Genomic DNA, 9653 nt, shown 5'->3' on the forward strand with positions numbered 1-9653 from the left:
CTGTCCTGAGTGAGGCTCTTGGAGGCCTCCTGGACCACAGTGGGCTGTGCCAGCACCTCCCTCTGGGTGGAACGTCTCTCGCAGCTTGAGAACCATAAAGCTGCGGTACTCGAAAGACCACCACTGATGACGTGGCCTGGTTTGATCCACACACACATCCACGCACACTCCTCAAAGTCCAACCCACGCTTGGTTGAGAAATGCAAAGGGATTTGATGTGAACATTTCAATGAGCCCGAGGGGCATTTTCAATAGGTACATTTACACACCTGAATACAGATGTGCTCTTCTCTGTGCCTCTGTGGGTGTGGGTGTGTGTGAATTGATAATGGTATCAATGTTGTCACCGTGAATTTGTAATTAAGTCCTTGCTATGATTGTGGATTGAGCGCTGCTAAACACTTTTGCACTCTTCTAATTTTGTATCCATATCCTTTGCATACCGTACACTTCTAAATGCACAGTGTCCCTATAAAACATTAAACATTGATTACAATTCAATATTCTATTTATGCTTCATCCATTTAGGAAGTAACAGAGTGAACTTTGCCATCAAACTCTGTTGAAGCCACACTGCCTACGTCCGGCCATGAAAAGAAGTGGTTTTCTCCTTCCCAGCCCACAATCATGTACTCATCCCATTGAGAAAATTCCAACATCACCAACAGAAGAGATAAGATTGATTTTCCTATGCTTTGGTGAAGAAGCTCTGACAGGGCTGAAAAGTTGCCCAAAATATCTTTATTAACTCTCACAAAGAACAAATTGGCACCGGGCCCTGCAAGACCATGATCTCCAGGTGACAGACCCAAGCTCAGTGACTGAGGCTTTGGTGCTCTGGTGTAATTTCTGGGAGTAATTTGTGCAGCTGCAGGTAACCTCAGGACAGAAGCCAGTACTCACCCTGGCAGTGCAGGTGGTAGCTGAGGGAGGAGGAGAACAAACAACCACAACTCTCCAGCAATGCTGCACAAAGGCTTTAATGAGAAGGAGCAAAAGCAGCGGCACAGAACACAGACCAAGGGACACGCGTGCGGGGAACAGGCAGGGAAAGAGATCGGCCCATTTGCCAAGGACAGAGGGCATGAGCCGCCGGCTTCAGCAGATCTGACCGCAGCGGGGGGAAGGCAGACACAGGCCTGACCCCCCCAGCCCAAGGGAGCCCCCAGAAGAGATGGGAACCCCCGCACTGCTGAGGGAGCTGCCCACAGCAGCTGACAGAGAGGATCCCACGGCTGTGCTCTGAGGGAAAGAGGTGAGGATGGGGCCCGGCATGGTCACCACCACCGGCGAAGGCTCGATGTACACCGTGGAGTCAGCGCAGCGGGCGACACAGGGCTCACTGCAGCTGCTTGCAAGGGGGGTTGGGCCACAGGGGCCGCAGGGCCGTGGGGGACAGGGTCTGCAGCAAGACATCTCTCGGCGCAGGAGGCAAAGCTGCAACACAGAGCAGGGAGCGCCAACCAGCCTCAGGATCAGTCTGTCTGTCCCTCAGCTCTCTCCAGGGACACATGCGGTCTTCAAAACACGCTCTGTGCCCACAGCTCCCACATCCCTCCTCGTGCCCTGTGAGTGGAACGGCACAGGAAGGCCGCCCCACTTCAGGAATAGGACCCAGCACAGTGGCTTTAAGGCCCCTGTGGAAAGACGGGTCACAGCCCATGTCCAGAACAGACATGGCTGTGTTAGAGATGTCCGGAGACATTTTGCTACACCACGGCAGGTGCAAATTCTGCTGGGCACATCCCCCTGCGGCTGAGCCCCATTGATCCCCTTCTGCTGGAACAAAGCCCCCTCTTCCCAGCTGTCCCCAGCCACCCCCATGGAAAGGCTGACGGCCCTTCAACAGTTCTGTGTCAGGGCCAAGCTGAGGCAGCCCAAGGATCAGCCTGGACAGCCTCCGTGACAGCAGTTCAGCCCACAGGGAGAGATGGAGTGGACTCAGGCTTACCTTGTTCCTCGAGGAAAGGCACACCAGAGAGGAGGAGGATGCAGAGCCTGGAGCAGTGCAGCCTTTTATGCCGTGTCCCAGAGCCCTGTGGGGCCACAAACATTCCTTCTTCGTGAAACATCCAAACTCCTGGGAGTGGCTACTTGCGAGGCCTTGCTGCTGATGAAGTCCCTTCGTCTTTCATCTTAAATGTTGTGCTCCCACTTCATACAACCCGGAATCCTGCAATGATTCTTAGAATCACCTGAGGATGGAATGGATCTTAAATCATCTAGCTTGAGCACCCTGAAATGGCTTCTACAACTTCTCTGGAGAACCTGTTCTGGTGTCTCACTCCTCTCAGAGGAAAGGATTCCTTCCCAATATCTAATCTAAATATACCTGCTTTTAGTTTAAAACCAGTAGCCCTTGTCCCATCCCTACACACCCCAACCAAGTGTCCCTCCCTTTCTAAACTGAATGTCTCCTGGGAGCCCTCTCTTCTCTTTGCTGCACAACCCCAACCCTCTCAGCCTGTCCTCACAGAGCAACGGCTCCAGTTGCCCGATGGTCTTTGTGGCTCCTCTTGACCCACTGCAGCAGGTCGGTGTGTTTCTTAGGCTGTGGGTCCTAGAGCTGGACGCAGTACCCCAACTATGGTGTCATGAGAGCCAAGTACAGCAGGACAATCCCCTCCCTCAACCTGCTGGCCACGCAGCTCTGGATGCAGCCCAGGATACGACTGGCTTTCTGCTGGCGCGTGGTGCAGGCTCATGTTCAGTATTTCAACCATCAGAACCTGCAAGCCCTTCTGTGCAGGGCCACTCTCGATCTACTCATGGCCTAGCCTGTGTCCATGTTTGGGATTGCCCTGACCTTGGCACTTGACCTTGTTGAACTTCATGAGATTTTCACAGACCCACCTGTCCAGCCTGTCCATGTCCCTATGGATGGCATCCCTTTCTCTAGAGTACCAACCACTATCGCTTTCCAGGCGCTGCGGCTTTTCTGTGTCATAGCGCGAGGTGCTGCGATCTTCCAAAAGCGTCTCCTTAGCGAAGCCGCTCGGCAGGATCAGCACACACTCACACATGTGTGCATGCACAAACACACTGATAGCTCCAGTAATATCGGTCGATGGCAAAGAGGCAGGGAGAGTCTCTGTGTAGAGTTCCATGGACGAAGGTTTATTGCAGCCGCACCATGAAGGGGTGAAGGGACGAAGACAAAAGACAATGGAGAGTCCAGGTTTAAGTACGGGAGCGTGGAGAGCATCAGAGACCAATGATCTGAGGGCATGGCGGGTGGTACAAAGGCAGGACTAGGGAATGGGAGCCAATAGGAAAGCTCTAGGGCAGTGGCGATAGACAAGGGCCAATGGGGGAACCTGGAGTGGAGAACTTTCTAGGGCATGGGACATATAAGGTAGCAAGGGGGCAGAGAGGCCAACGGCCAACCAGGAACGCAGAACTGGAGTACATTAGCATAGCAACGCAAAGCATTCTGGGAGACACTTCTTTTCTCACCCTAACCTGGAAGAATTCTCTGGTACTAGGGACTGTCTTACCAGAGGACTCTCTTTGTCTCTTGTACCATAGGCTAACCGGCCCCACAAACCACATCACTTTGCTCAATGTCACCCACAAACCTGCTGAGGATGCCCTCAATCCCCCCTAACACCCCTTCCACCCCCCATGTCTCCCAGCAAGCTGTTAAATATTCCTGGTCCCATCACCAAACCCTGAGAACCCACACTCATCACTGGTTGGACACTGCTCAAGTGTGACATCGAGCTCTCCACCACAAGTCCTGGAGTGCTGCCATCCATCCAATTCCATGTGCACTGACTGGCCACCCCTCATAAAATCCACGTCACTCCTATTTAGAGAGAAGGATGCAAAGAGCAGGTCCAGCAGTGCCTGTCCTCTGGTCAGGCTCTCCATCCCCTGTGCTAGGATGTTGTCCTCAACACACTCTAGTAGTTCCCAGGACTGCTGGCAGTTCCCTGTGCCGCTTTGCCAGCAGATGACTGAGTGGTTTAAGTTCCTCTCAGGACCAGGGCCAAGTGAGTGGGCTGTGTCCCAACATCAAAACAATTCATCTGTGTCCCAGAAGCATAAGGCCAATTGGCTCAGAGGTCTGAGGCTGGAGTGGAGGAAGATTGGAGGTGGCTTTGTGTCACACGGATTGCCTTTGTCACATTGCCCTCTTCATGGGGACAGTGCCCGCCTGTCAACAGTAGAATTTAGCTATGAGAGACACCTCAAGTGAGCCCTCAAGTGCTTTTGGTGCAGATGCACAAGCCAGCCCTGAGAGGCATTTCTCCCCAGGGGTCACTTTGGCAAGGAGGAGACGGTGGGTAAGTTGAGGTGGAAGGTCAAGGCTACACAGTCCCGTAGAGAAGAAGAGACGCACCTCTCCAGGGCTGTGGCAAAACTCAGTGGCAAAGTAGGATCACTGTGGGCCGGAGAGAAAGCTCCTCACTGAGAGGAGTGAGGACCATGAGGGCCTTGCTTTCTGTTATCAGTCTCTGCCACAGCCTGCTTTTTTCTGCCCATGAGCCTGGGGAAGAGAGGCAGATTCACAACCAAGACAAGAAAACCAAGGACTCAATAAACTGTCTCTCAAGGGACTTGTCTAAGGGAATCTCCACAGCTGTGTGTCCCTCGAAAACTAAGCAGGGCCCTCATGCATTTTACAAGCAGAGCTCTGGCCTCAGCTTGGGAAGCTGAGATCCTCTAGAGAACAAGGAAATCAACACGTAGGAAGGTGATCAAAGGCACGTGCCTACGTCTCTCCCAGAAAGACAAATGGACCCATTCTCTCACACACTAATTTTGCTCAGCGTGTCCACCCCAGAGGCCAGGATCTGCATGGTGGCCTTGGGGAAGAAGCTGAGGGCAGGGAACCCACAGCTCATGGCTCTTTTTCCTGGGGCAGGCATCCCTTTGCCCATTCAATGCATTTTGCAGTTCAAAGGGATAATGGATCAGTCTCCCAGAGCATGTGGGAATCATTGTGATGTGGAAGAGTTGGGAAAATCCATGAGCTTCAGGCAAACCTGAATCATCCTGATGTGGAAATGAGTGCACATGGTGCCCTGGACTCAGGCATTCCAGGGATACCAGAGCACATAGCCTCTTCCCTCCAAAATTTCTGCCTTTGTCGGGGGCATTTCCAGACCTTTTAGGACCCGTCCCAAACCACCTCGTACGTCTGTGTAATCCTGTGCTGCTGCTGCTGCTGCTGCAGCTTTCCAAAAGGCATTGCCTTTCGGTGGCTGCTCAAGGGCCCATGGGACGCAGGGCAACCCAGGATAATGGAGATTAGGAGAGACCACTGGAAGTCCTCTGATCCCGCTCTGAGAAGAACAAACTTCCCAGTTGCCTCCAGAAGCTGTGGGCCTTGTGCCATTGTCCTCTGAACACTGCCACTGTCAGACAGGTCCCCGTCTCTTGGACAGCTCTTCCAGGGATGCCCTGCACCCCTGGGGAGCTACCAGGAGATGGAAAGGGCTCCTACAGCTGATCTTCCCAGGTCCTCGAGGGGGACGACCACCAGGAGATGACATTGAGGCTGCCTGCACTGGTGAGCACATGCCACATGGCAGCCTGGAGAGAACAGGGCCGGGTATGTGCAGGGAATGCCACCTGCTCCGCATTGCACTCTCAGGCCAGTGACAAGGAACCCCCCTTTGGGGCAGAAGGGCTGGAAAGCAGAGAGAAAGTCTGTCCCAAGAGAGCTTTCACTCTAAGTCCTCTGGGGAGCTTTCACCCCTAATCCTGAGAGTTGCTTAGTGTCCATCTCCAGATCCCACCCCACAAGCCTGGGATCTGATCACCCCGTGGATGGTGCCCTTTCCTTGGCACTGCAGAAGCCACATCTGGGTTGGTGTCCCCATTTGGTGTCCCCAGGGACAAGGGAGGTGGTGGTGATCTCTTATGGCAGAGGGCCAGGCAGAACATAAGGGCTGCAGCACCCGACGTATGGGGGGAGGCGGAGGGCACTGTGCTTGTGCAACCTGGTGGAGATGAGCAAGGTGTGGAGGGGGGCATGGAGCTGCTGTCTCCACCACCTCCTGGAGGTTCTGGAGAGAATGAAGCCAAACTCTCCTGAGAGGTGCACTGCCAAAGGGCAAGAGGCAGCAATCGCAAATTGCAAGAAAAGAAATCCCAGGGCTTCCTGGGGGAAGACAAGGGACAGGCCTGGGAGAGCTGCACAAGGGACAGTGACGTCTTTCTTGAGCTGTGTCCGTGCTTAGAAGTCAGCAGGACAAAGGCCCAGAGCCTGCTGGGAAACCGGGGCAGTTTGGTCTGCCCAGAGCAGTTGATAGGAGCACAATACCTCTAGAGCTCTATCCCGACCTGCTGGGGTGGATCTGGGGTACTCTGGGTCACTACGGCCCTTGAGCAGCCACCAAAAGGCACGTCTCCACGCCTTGGGAGACAGCAAATGCAGGACATTGCAGAGAAGCACCAGGTGATCCAGGAATGGGGATAAGAGGTGGGGAAATGCCCTTCATGGCAGCAGAACATTGAGGATATGAGCTCTGTTAACCCTTGAACGCCTGAGTCTGTGGCACCCAGTCCACTGAATTCCACACTGGGTGACTCAGGTTTGCCTGGAGCTCAGGGATTTTCCCAACTCTTCCACATCACGATGACACCCACGGGCTCTGGGAGACTGATCCAGTGTCCCTTTGAAATGTAAAACGTATGGAATGGGAAACCCCACTCCTGACCCAGCAAAAAGAGCTGTGAGCTTTGGGCTCCCTGCCCTAAGCCTTTCCCCAAAGCCGCCATCCCGGTCTCTGGCCTCTGGGATGAACACGCTGAGCAAAACGGGTCAATGTGGCTGTGGGTCTCTTTCAGGGAAGGACACGGCATCTCTTTGATCACAAAACCAGGCCGTGGTACAGCCTGTGGACCGTAAGCAAATCCCTATGGCTGTCACTCAGGCCTGCAGGGGACATCCTTCCAGCTGAACATGGGCTTTGCTTGCCACTGAGCTTTGCCACCTCCCTGCAGAGCTGGGTCTCTTCCCCACTATGGGATTGTGCAGTGTTGACTTTCTGCCTCAACTGAGCCACAGTCTTCTGGACATCTGTGATGACCCGTGGAAGTAGTGACTCTCAGGATTAGCCTGAGTGCCTGCACTGAAAGCTCCTGAGAGCTGACCTGGGGTGTCTCTCATGGCTGAATTTAACTGTAACTGGAGCCAAATTAACCATCAAGTAGAACAAGTGACAGAAGCAATAGACACTACGCAAATCCATTTAAACTCATCTTATGCACTGGCCCGGGAACTCCAAGTCAAGTGGCCTTAGGAAGCTGGGACACAGATGAATCATTTCCTTGTTGGCTGGTGTGAAACTGGAGAAAAATGCCTGAGATGAAAGAAGCATGGACTTCACCAGCAGCAAGGCCTCGCAAGTAGCCACTCCCAGGAGTTTGGATGTTTTGCGAACAAAGAATGTTTGTGGCCCCACAGGGCTCTGGGACACGGCATAAAAGGCTGCACTGCTCCAGGCTCTGCATCCTCCTCCTCTCTGGTGTGCCTTTCCTCGAGGAACAAGGTAAGCCTGAGTCCACTCCATCTCTCCCTGTGGGCTGAACTGCTGTCACGGAGGCTGTCCAGGCTGATCCTTGGGCTGCCTCAGCTTGGCCCTGACACAGAACTGTTGAAGGGCCGTCAGCCTTTCCATGGGGGTGGCTGGGGACAGCTGGGAAGAGGGGGCTTTGTTCCAGCAGAAGGGGATCAATGGGGCTCAGCCGCAGGGGGATGTGCCCAGCAGAATTTGCACCTGCCGTGGTGTAGCAAAATGTCTCCGGACATCTCTAACACAGCCATGTCTGTTCTGGACATGGGCTGTGACCCGTCTTTCCACAGGGGCCTTAAAGCCACTGTGCTGGGTCCTATTCCTGAAGTGGGGCGGCCTTCCTGTGCCGTTCTACTCACAGGGCACGAGGAGGGATGTGGGAGCTGTGGGCACAGAGCGTGTTTTGAAGACCGCATGTGTCCCTGGAGAGAGCTGAGGGACAGACAGACTGATCCTGAGGCTGGTTGGCACTCCCTGCTCTGTGTTGCAGCTTTGCCTCCTGCGCCGAGAGATGTCTTGCTGCAGACCCTGTCCCCCACGGCCCTGCGGCCCCTGTGGCCCAACCCCCCTTGCAAGCAGCTGCAGTGAGCCCTGTGTCGCCCGCTGCGCTGACTCCACGGTGTACATCGAGCCTTCGCCGGTGGTGGTGACCATGCCGGGCCCCATCCTCACCTCTTTCCCTCAGAGCACAGCCGTGGGATCCTCTCTGTCAGCTGCTGTGGGCAGCTCCCTCAGCAGTGCGGGGGTTCCCATCTCTTCTGGGGGCTCCCTTGGGCTGGGGGGGTCAGGCCTGTGTCTGCCTTCCCCCCGCTGCGGTCAGATCTGCTGAAGCCGGCGGCTCATGCCCTCTGTCCTTGGCAAATGGGCCGATCTCTTTCCCTGCCTGTTCCCCGCACGCGTGTCCCTTGGTCTGTGTTCTGTGCCGCTGCTTTTGCTCCTTCTCATTAAAGCCTTTGTGCAGCATTGCTGGAGAGTTGTGGTCGTTTGTTCTCCTCCTCCCTCAGCTACCACCTGCTCTACCCGGGAAGATCCTTCCTTCTCCCATGGCAACAAATATAACCCAATGATGGGGCACTGCCCAGTGTTGGTAGAGCTCCTTGCACTGACTGCAGAGCAATAGAACGAAATTGGCAGGGAGGAGAGGAAAAGCCGCAGAGGAAAGGAGCAAGAAAGGAGCAGGACAAAGGACAAAGGTGGGCATACAAGTAATGCCACACAGAGTAACCTGGTGTTACTGTGGGAATGGTCCAACGTGGAAACAGCTGCCCAAAGAGTGTAGCCCAGTCTCCTGTTATTGGATGCGTCCAACATACAAGCAGAGAGTCCCAGAGCTGCCTCCTGTGCCTGACCCACTTTGAGTGGGTGATCTCCACCTCAGCTGCTGTGTGATTCATCAGAGAGCATTCCACAAGTGAACCAGGAGCAGAGTAGAGCTGTGAGGGTGTCAGCATGCTGAGGGAAGAAAAAAGCCAAGGTCCCACTGAGATTTGAACTCAGATCACTGGATTCAGAGTCCAGAGTGCTCACCATTACACCATGGGACCTCGTGCATAGGTGACCTCTGGCTCCTGTGCCCAGCCTTGCTCAGCCTTATGCCCCTGGCTGAGGCTGGCTGTCTCTCCATCGCCTTGGACATCCATCACCAAGTGCAGCCTTCCTGCAGGGCCTCCAGGCACTCTCTAATCGCGCCACCCTTCAGGGCAGCAGCACAGCTTCTTCTGCTGGCCCGGCGTGGCCTCTCTTACAAGTGCCAGGCTCGAAACCTCACACAATCTTGTCTTTCCCAAATTGCAGCAAGCTCTTTTGGACTCAGGGCAGGCCTTGGCAAGTCACCTTCACCCAGCAGAAGCCCCCTTGCCTTCTCTTCTCCAGCCCAAACCAGCCCCGCTCCTTAAGGACTAATAAGAGGGAAACATTGCCCCGTCTCTACAAAAGGTAAAGAAAGACCCTCTGCGGAACCCAGGAAAGGGGCTGGAGAGGCAAGGAGAAAGGACAGGTGAGACACCAAGGGCTGAGCAACGACTGAGCTCCAGTTCCTCTGGGGTAGAGGTTCACTCGCTGCCCATGGTGGAGAGCAACGAGGGCAGAGCCCTCTCTGGGAACTCTTCCTTCTCGGAAGGAACT

The 9653-nt window shown here is 54.6% G+C and overlaps 1 non-coding gene across 1 annotated transcript; it reads right to left on the reverse strand.

Annotated features, from left to right (window-relative positions):
- Window positions 1-9001: 9001 nt before the first annotated feature.
- On the reverse strand, window positions 9002-9073 carry TRNAQ-CUG. Its single transcript has one exon. It is a non-coding gene; the product is annotated as a tRNA-Gln (tRNA).
- Between the last annotated feature and the right edge of the window lie 580 nt (window positions 9074-9653).

The sequence above is a fragment of the Corvus hawaiiensis genome, chromosome 10, assembly GCF_020740725.1.
Source record: "Corvus hawaiiensis isolate bCorHaw1 chromosome 10, bCorHaw1.pri.cur, whole genome shotgun sequence".
NCBI lineage: Eukaryota > Metazoa > Chordata > Aves > Passeriformes > Corvidae > Corvus > Corvus hawaiiensis.